The sequence below is a fragment of the Odocoileus virginianus genome, chromosome 16, assembly GCF_023699985.2.
Source record: "Odocoileus virginianus isolate 20LAN1187 ecotype Illinois chromosome 16, Ovbor_1.2, whole genome shotgun sequence".
NCBI classification, from domain to species: domain Eukaryota; kingdom Metazoa; phylum Chordata; class Mammalia; order Artiodactyla; family Cervidae; genus Odocoileus; species Odocoileus virginianus.
In genome coordinates, this window is record NC_069689.1 from 49,888,149 (window position 1) to 49,897,534 (window position 9,386).

At 44.5% G+C, this 9,386-nt stretch overlaps 1 protein-coding gene across 2 annotated transcripts in view; it reads right to left on the minus strand.

Annotated features, from left to right (window-relative positions):
- MCTP2 (multiple C2 and transmembrane domain containing 2) overlaps positions 1 to 1,410 on the minus strand; it is a 260,480-nt gene extending 259,070 nt beyond the window's left edge. The window contains exon 1 of one of the 2 annotated variants that reach the window (XM_070478182.1): positions 1,116 to 1,410. The gene's annotated coding sequence lies outside the window, so the exon portion shown is untranslated. The remainder of the gene's footprint in view (positions 1 to 1,115) is intronic. The other variant, XM_070478183.1, reaches the window with a different exon arrangement.
- Between the last annotated feature and the right edge of the window lie 7,976 nt (positions 1,411 to 9,386).

Consider the following 9,386-nt stretch of genomic DNA (forward strand, 5'->3'; position numbering starts at 1 on the left):
CCTGATGCTGGGAAAGGCTGAGGGCTGGAGGAGAAGGGGGCAGCAGAGGATGAGACGGTTGGACGGCATCAAAGACTCAATGAACATGAGTTTTAGCAAACTCCGGGAGATACTGGAGGACAGAGGAGCCTGGTGCTGCTGTCGGTGGAGCTGCAAAGCATGTGACATGACTTTGCGACCGAACAACAAAACTAACCTTATTTTAAGAATGGTTTGGAGAATCCTTGCCACTTTGGATGTGACCAGGCTAAGGATAAATACTCTCTAAAGATTTTCATTTCCCCTACATTTAAAATGCTTATTACCAGAGATCAAAGAGGTGCAGCAAAGACAAAAGCACAATGTGCTATCTAAACATCCACCTGTGAGAAAGGACTGCCCAAATATTCCCTTTTGTATCCACACCTGTGCTGCCTCACAGCACACCAGCCTGTGTGCTCTCCTAGAGCTTCCCCCCTTGACAGACGTGCAACTAACATCTGTTAAATTGAAATGCTGCTGATCCAAGCAAAAAGGGATTGCTAATGGAATCGAATCCATAGACCTGTTTGTGATTTGGTGCGTCGGTGAAGCAGGTTTTTCTAGAGTCCCCAGGTTCACCACGAGGCTCTTCGGTAACTACAAGTGCCCGATGCAGATGAAATTTCTAGAGCAGGCTCGGGTAAGCACCGAGGCACGGGTGAAATCCCCACACACCGCGCACAAGTTGCTTCAGACGCTCTAATCCACTTCGTGGAAACCCAACCAGATTTACCAGCCATCAACGCACTATTTGCTTAACAAATGGACAGTGCGCTGGGGAACTAATTGCTGAAGATATTGCCTCTCGAGTTCGCCACCACCACCGCCGTATTTTTTTTTTTTTTTTTTTTTACTGTTACGAGATACTCTGTAACCTATACACAATTATCAGTGGGCTCTCTGCGCAAGGAACCCAAGCGGATTCTCCGGGTTTCCACGAAGGGGGTGCATCCAATTCCGCCCAAATGAGGGACTGGCCTCTTCAGAAAGGAGTTCCCAGGGAGACCAAACGTAGGTCCTTCAAAATGCAAAGAGATCCCGGGGCAGGCTGCCCTGCCCTGGAGAGCCCTCCCGCACCCCGATGCTTGGCGTACCTTTCTGACTCCCGAACCGGCAGCTCCACTGGCTTCCCTTCCCGGCCGCTCAGGATCCCAGGTTCTGTTGGCAGCGGACACCCCTGCCCTCCTAGCACGAGCAAGGAGCAGCCCGGTTGCCCCGCTCGCCCGCGCGGCTTCACCTATCAAAGGCCGCGTCCCGGGAGCTGCAGAGGGGCCGGCGCGAGCCCCTTACCTGCGTGGGCCCAGCTACCGGGGCTGCTGCCGCCGCCACTCGCGAGCTCCTAGAGCCACCGGGACGCGGCGGGGGCCGGGGCATCGCCCGGGGCAGCGCGACTTCCTCGGCCCCGCCTCCCGCCGGCCCCGCCTTCGCGCCCCGCCCCCGCAGGCCCCGCCTCCGGAGCGGGAAGGCGGCCGAGCATCGCCCCGGAGCCCCAGCCCTGGCGTCCCGGCGCCGGCGCCGCGCGGAGGAGGTCCGCGGGCTGCGGCAAGGAGCCTCCGCCGCCGGCTTCTGGCTCGGTGAAGAGCAAGCGATTACGTTTATCTCCTTCGTCTGAGTTGACTTACAGGAAAAAGAAAATGTGTCCAAAAAGTCTGGTTAAGGGAGTTGAGATTCCTTGCGTTGTAGTGCAGGGTAAGAACAAAGTGTGGACCAGTGTAGCTGGCAAACCTGTAATTGCTTAATCGCTTGTCTCGCTGATGCGCACACCTTGTCTCTCCCTAGATGGCTCAGAGGGTAAAGAATCCGCCTGCAATGCAGGAGACCTGGGTTAGATCCCTGGGTTGGGAAGATCCCCTGGAGGAGGGCTTGGCAACCTTTTCCAGTGTTCTTGCCTGGAGAATCCCAGGAACAGAAGAGCCTGGTGGGCTGCAGTCCATGGGGTCGCAGAGAGTCGGACACGACTGAGCAGCAGTAGCAGAGGATCGGTGGGAGGGGAACCGCCTCCGTTTTTACCACGCAGACCCCAAGAGGTGCCGGAGGCAGGGGTCTCAGGAAACCCGTGCCACGTGCGCGTGACTGTGGCTAGAAGCCGGCCAACCAGATACACGGAGCTCCGTTTCTCATCTTTAGAGGTGAGGTGACAGTCTCAAGAGTCTCTTAAAGATGCCTAAGTGCGATGACTGGCACTAAGGCGTTGAGTCAACATTTGCTTTTGTTCCTTACCCGTGAACTTTTTTCTACTTCTTCCTTTTCCTTTTCCTCCTGCTATAATCATGCACTGTATTTACTCTTTATCTCTGCCCTGTCACTTTCTTTTCTTATTAAGCCTTCATCTACTGGGCTCCGAGTCTGTGCGCTGCAAGGCGTTGGGTGCTTAGGAGATGTTCTGTGAGATCCCTGCCCGCTGGGAGGTCAGGAATTCACAAGACACCCCCACCACCCACAAGAAAATAGCTTTGAAATTAGATACAAGAGAGTTAAACACGCTAAACTGGCTGTCAGACCGACCTGGCATTCTATAGGTTGTTGTGGGTCTGTGAGCTGGTGAGGAGTGTAATTGATGTAATTGGTGGTTTCGAAGAGCTCACTGAGGCTGAAGTCAGAATGACCTCAAATCCAATCCTGGCTTGGCAACTGGTTGTGTAAGCAGTAACTTCACCTAAAGTCTGAAATTCAACTCTCCCTTTAAAAAAAAAACAAAAACAAAAACCCTGGAATTAATGTAATAAACCTGCATAGATCTGAGCAATGATTCATTTATATAAAGTACTTAGCACAGTGTTCTAGCCTATGTTTAGCACTTAAGAGAGGTTAGGTGATAATAAGAGTAGGGTAGGAAATGGAGGCTGGGGAGATAAAAAGTTAGAAAACGTGAAAACTTAGGAGGAAGTATTAGTGCTGGCATCATGGTGAAAAGCACACTTCTCATTAACAGCTACTGGTGATGAGCTAAACTGGTCACCAGTTTCTGTGCTTGGCATGAGACACGTGATCATGTTTAATGCTCATAAACCTGAGAGAAAGTTCATAGCATCCCTCAGATAAGATGAGGAAAGTTAACCTCAGAACCATGAAATAACCAGCCTGAAGGAATGAATCAAGTGAGCAGTGGAGTCAGAGAAACCTGAGGTAGGTGGCAAACCTGGGCTTTTTCCCTGTTTTCCATGCAGCTCCGAAGGAAACAGGGAAAATGCCTTAGAAAAGGAGGCAGCGCACTGCCTAGGAGAAATAGCAACCACACCTTTAAAGGAGACTAAGGATACAACCCAGTTAAAATAGTAAATGAACCCACCCACACAAAAAGCTTTTTGCTTCTAAAACTCCTGCCACAGTGGAGTTCCTGTTCTGTGGTTCCTGCCACCTAACCACAAGTTGAAAATGACTAACAGCATTTTTCAATCATTAAATGCTACAGAAAGTGAAACGTCGAAAGATCATAGAAATCTAAGGTCATGTCTCTTCTCTCTCAACGCCGTACCCTCTTCTGTCCATCTTCCTTGAGTTTTTTTATTTTTAATTGCCCATACATGTCATCTGCCTCTTTCCAATATATTTCACCCAGTGAATAAATAATCCTGTTGTTTTAACCAGTGTAACTTGGCTGCATAACCGCAAACAGCACTTAGAACAACAGTTGGACTCATGTAAGTGGCTGATTTTGATACACTGTTGTTATAATGACTTTCTTGATTTTAAAAGGTTTGAACCAAGTCCTCTCGGCCCTGTTAACCCTGTTATAGTTCTTAAAAAAATAGAACTCCCTGCATTTTTTCCCCATTTTTCTTGGAGTATAGTTGCTTCACAAAGCTGTGTTAGTTTCTACTGCACAATAAAGTGAATCAGCAAACGTGCACACATATTCCCTCTTTTTTGGATTTCCTTCCCATTTAGGTCGCCACAGAACATTGAGTCGAGTTGCCTGTGCTGGACAGTAGGTTCTCATTATTTACCTATTTTATTCATAGTACTGTATATATGTCAGCCCCAATCTCACAGTTCTTCCTACCACCACCCCCACCCCTGACCTTTCCCCCTTGGTATCCATATATTTGTTCTTTACATCTGTGTCTCTATTTCTGCTTTGTAAATAAGATCTACTACACCAATTTTTTTCAAACCTTGCTTGTTAGTTCACATGAGCAACAAGGTATTTGACCTCTGAAGAAACAGCCCTGTTGTCAATACGGTGATTGAACTTATGCTTGGTTGCAAGACAGTCTGATGACTTCCCTTTCTAAAACTGTGAAATGGCAGATGTGTCTTTTGTGGGTGCCTTGTGCTGCTCTGCCGTCGGAGCTGTCCTGCCTTCAGAAGCCCTGTCAGGGAGGGATGTGAGCAACGTGGTGCCTGTTTGAATGAGCCCGAGCAACTTAAACAGGACGAGGTTTGTGGTCACCTAGAACCTCTGCCCAGGGTGTTAGAGTCGTCTCTAAAAGAGAAAACTATGTCTGTAAATGTTGAGGAGCAAGAACTCCAGCTCTTTGCTCTTTGGTAGGAAATCATGACAGGCCTCCTCATGTCTTCCTGACAGAGCTGGCCGGATGGTCAGACCAGTCCAGCTCGAACTGAAGGGCTCAAGGCTAATCCTGGGAGGACAACTCCCTTGAATGCCCAAGAGAGAGGTTTCTGAGTTCTACTGACAAAGATATTAAGGGCTTGGCGCCTAGCATCCCTTATCTCTGTTGGTGCTTCTTATCATTTCTGGGCCAACAAAAGCTGAAATAGAAAATCAATTGCGATATAAACATATAAATCTAGAACTATTAGGCAGTGAAACTGATGCCAAGCAAAATTTAGTCTATGATCCAGGTGGCCAATGTTTAGTGTGTGCTCTAAGGAGGAAGCTTGTGTACCTTGTTACATGGCATTGAGAAAATGGCATATCTTTTATTGTTCGTGCAAATAGGCTTTGTTATTATATTTACTCAGGGATTTTTTTTTCTGTCTTGTAATTGTCATGGCAGATTATAGAAAGCATATTCTCTTTTTATAGTGGCAGTTGTGGAAAGATCAAATTTAGTGATTCACCCCAGGCTTGGCTCTGCCAACTAGATGTGTGTTTTCCTGCAGGGTTTCAGTATCTTGAACAAAGGTGTGGCTCCAACAGAAACAAGTGTTACTTTCTAATTACTCAGAAAGAAGACTTACTGTAAAGCCTTTCTTTGGAAACCAACTATTGGTCATATTACTAGTAATTCTACGTAGCAAATTATTGGGTTGGCTGAGAAGTTCGTTTTTCTGGAACATGAAAACCCAAAAGAAGTTTTTGGCCAAGTATTTGAACTGTCTAGTGTTAGTCACTCAGTCGTGTCCATATCTTTGCAACCCCATGGACTGTAGCCTGCCAGACTCCTCTGTCCTTAGAATTCTCCAGGCAAGAATACTGGAGTGGGTTGTCATTAACTTCTCCAGGGGAAACTTCCCGATCCAGGGATCAAACCTGGTCTCCCTCATTGCAGGCAAATTCTTTACCGTCTGAGCCACCAGGGAAGCCCCCTCACAGCCACCACAAGCTGATTAACTGGGAATATTCACAGGCATTAGCTTCCTCAAAGTTCCACTTTTATGGAACTTTCTACAGGTGAGAATTTCTGTGACCAGTGTGAATGCATGCTAATAGTTGCTTTTAAAATGTTAAATACATAAATAAAAAATTAAAATGGTAAAATCATTAGAGACATGAGAGTAAATCTTAAGAACCTTAATCCCTGATTCATCAGAAGAGTTAAACAGACCCAAACTCACTGCTTTCATGCGAAACTTGGTCTGGCTCAGGGTTGTCCTTTATCGCCGACATGCTTATGTCTGGTGATGTGAGTTACATCCATTTAACTGACTTCACTTTCACTTTTCACTTGCATGTATTGGAGAAGGAAATGGCAACCCACTCCAGTGTTCTTGCCTGGAGAATCACAGGGACGGGGGAGCCTGGTGGGCTGCCGTCTATGGGGTCGCACAGAGTCGGACACGACTGAAGCGACTTAGCAGCGGCAGCTAGGTGCTTCATCACTCTTCCAGACTGAACCAGAACAGGAGAGCGTTTTGCCCTGTACATCGTTGCTGTGGCCCCTGTGGAATCGCTTTTCTAGAACGTGCTCTATTGTGTTTCCATTGGCTCTAGTGAGGAGCGTCTTAGGATCAGCCCAGCGAAGTGACTTCTTGAATTTACACTTGAAATGTTAGCCAGGATCATTGCTTTTAAAGTTCCACTGATCAAGGCAGAAGTTGTGTATCATCACATGAATGCAAATCTAGGCTTTCCCAAAGCAGTTGACTTGTGGGCATCCTCTGGCTTCCACAAGTAACTCATGTGGATCTGTTTCCCTGTCTAATTTTTTTTGTTCTGTTTTTTGTGAAATCAGAGGATAATTGCTTTACGATATTGTGTTGCTTTCTACCAGGCATCAACGTGAAGCAGCCACAAGTATATATATATATATATATATATACATATATATATATACATACCCGCCCCTCCCACAGCTGTAGGTTGTCCCAGAGCCCTGGCCTGTGTCACACAGCAAACTTCCACGTGCTATCTATTTTACATTTCGACCCTGAGAATGGAAGAAAATAATTACAGATGAAACAACTGACAAAGGACTTATTTCCGAAATATACAAGCAACTCATGCAACTCAATACCAGAAAAACAAACAATGCATTCAAAAAAATGGGCAGAAGACTTAAACAGACATTTCTCCAAAGACAGACAGATGGCCAACAAACACATGAAAAGATGCTCAGCATCGCTCCTAATTAGAGAATTGCAAATCAAAGCTACAACAAGGTATCACCTCACACCCATCAGAATGCCCATCATTAGAATATCTACAAACAATCTGGAGAGGATGTGGAGAAAAGGGAACCTTCTTGTGCTATTGGTGGAAAGTAAACTGATACAGCCACTATGGAAAACAGTATGGAGATTCCTTTAAAAACTAGGAATAGAGCTACCATATGACTCAACAATCCCAACACTGGGAATATACCCTGAGAAAACCACAATTGGAAGAGGCATACCCCCATGTTCATCACAGCACTTATAGCTAGAACCTGGAAGCAACCTAGATGTCCTAATTTGACTTTGAGAATGCTCAGGGTGACTCATCTCTGTCAAATATTTCAGAAATGCTTTTTCATTCATTGTGTAATAGAGTTATATTTTTCTGACTGTCCTAGGCCTGAAAATAAAGGGATTTTCAAGGTCAGGGTATTAAGATAATATTTTTCCATGCAATGAGATACACACCTATCGAGACACTTATCTGCATAACTAATATCCGGTGAGCGGCTACAACCAGGATCACACATTAGGGTGCTCACAGGTGGTGAGATCAATGGGTGACCGCGGCCACGTTTGAGAAAATAGAGACTGTCCAAACCTGCTGAGCACAGGCTCACCTAAAGGCATTCAAATTCTATTCTTGTTAACTTCCACACTGGCCAAAGCATGCAGGTGGCCACATGCCAGGTAGCCGTTTGTGTTCCCTGATCAACAATGTGTCCAAGCTCTCAGATAAACACTATGGCTAGAAGATAAATAAAATGTGATAGTTTCTGCCCTCCAGGGGTTCACAGTTGGGTCCAGGAGAAAACCATGTAAACAAGCAGGATAAATTTTCCAAGGGAGGAGGTTCTAACAGCAGTACCTGCAGGGCCCAGCATCAGGTGCAGGAGATCAAGTAGAAAACACATAAGAGAATTAGCAGGAGTGGCGACTCCTCGACTCCTCGGAGCCCCAAGTGCTGAGAAAGGAGATCCTGACGTGTGAAGCCAGCTCACAGCACTGGGATGAACCCACCCTCAACAGGAGAGTGAAGACCAACTCAGGGAATGAAATCAGACCTGCTCAGCCATATTTCCCTAATTGTTCACTCAAGCAATCATAAAATTTAAATATAGAGACATAGAAATAATAACAACACTTTTAGTTAAAGACATTAATAAGTTTTGGACTTCAAGCCTCCAGTCTATCTTTGTGACCTGGGACATATAATTTGATTTAGGTTTTAATTCATGCAGCCTCCAATTACTGGATACAACAATGACCTACAAAGAAAATACAGAATCACTAATGAATGGATTGAAGAGTAGTCAGAAAACACATGGGGCTTTATTAAATGTGTAATAACAATATTTTCAGGTTGGCTCAGTATACAATTATCTGCTTTACTGATATTTTAGGTGCATCTTTAGAATGACTACTGTTGCCACTTTCTGAAAAAAACCTGGGTCCAAAAAGAGAATAAAATAGTAAGAAATCTGATCTCAAAACTAATTTCTTATTCTCCAGTATACAGAAGTAAAATATTTTATATTATTGGAAAATACCTAACTATGTATACTGAAAAATTAAACCTTCTGTAAAGCACTTATTCTTTTGAAAGATAGCTTTGTTAGTTGGAACTTACTATTGGGTTGATTTTAAAATGAGGAACAGGAAGGATAAAGCCCTGTTTAGTTCAACACAAAATATATTTTCGATCATTTAAGAGAATTTCTCAGCCTATTCGCTCAATGTCAGACTTATTTAGTTTTAGCTTTGAATTTTTTTTACAATGATCTTTGCACCCACCCTCAGAATTGACTGTGACCTGTCTCCTTTCTCTTGACGGCTTTTGGTGAAGAGAGAACCTGCTTGATTAATTTTCAAAACATGATTCTACTTTAGAACCTCTTATTTGAAAACCCCAGCTTTATATTTCAAACTGAACATGCTTCATCCTGCACATTCATTGGTAAAATATGCTCAGGAATTCCATAAAACTAAGATGGGAATTCAAGTTACATGCTGGTACAGGAGATTAAAACATTCCATGTCTTTGTTACATCTTTTGTCCATTTTGCCTCATTTCTGACACTTTCTTCTCTAACAATGAAATCACTTCTCTGGAGAACGAAGAAAATCCCAACACGACACCATTTCAATGGAATAAACTGTATTTGAGTGTATTACATGAAACTTAATTTTGTTAAATTGAAGACTTTTGTTAACTTGAGTTTTGTTAATCAACTGTTTCTCTAAATTGTAGAGTCAGAGTGAGTAGGCTCAGAGGGCCGGCATTTAAAATGCTTGTCGGAGACGTTGTCCTGTTACCTGCACGCGTTTTTCATAGCTCTGAAGTGCTCATCTTAACAAGGTGTGCTGAGGGTGACTTGTGGCCCCAACAAGCTGGAAGCTTCCATGGTCACTTAGTGATGAAACGTGGCAGGAGAGTAAAGGACAGAATTAGAAACACCGTAGCAAGTGTGAATGGATGTCTAAAGGGCGGAAATTAAAAATGAAAAAGCAAGTGATCAATGAACAGCGTTGATTTTAAAGCAAGCTGGAATTTAAATTGGCAAGGAAAAACCACTATAAACCAT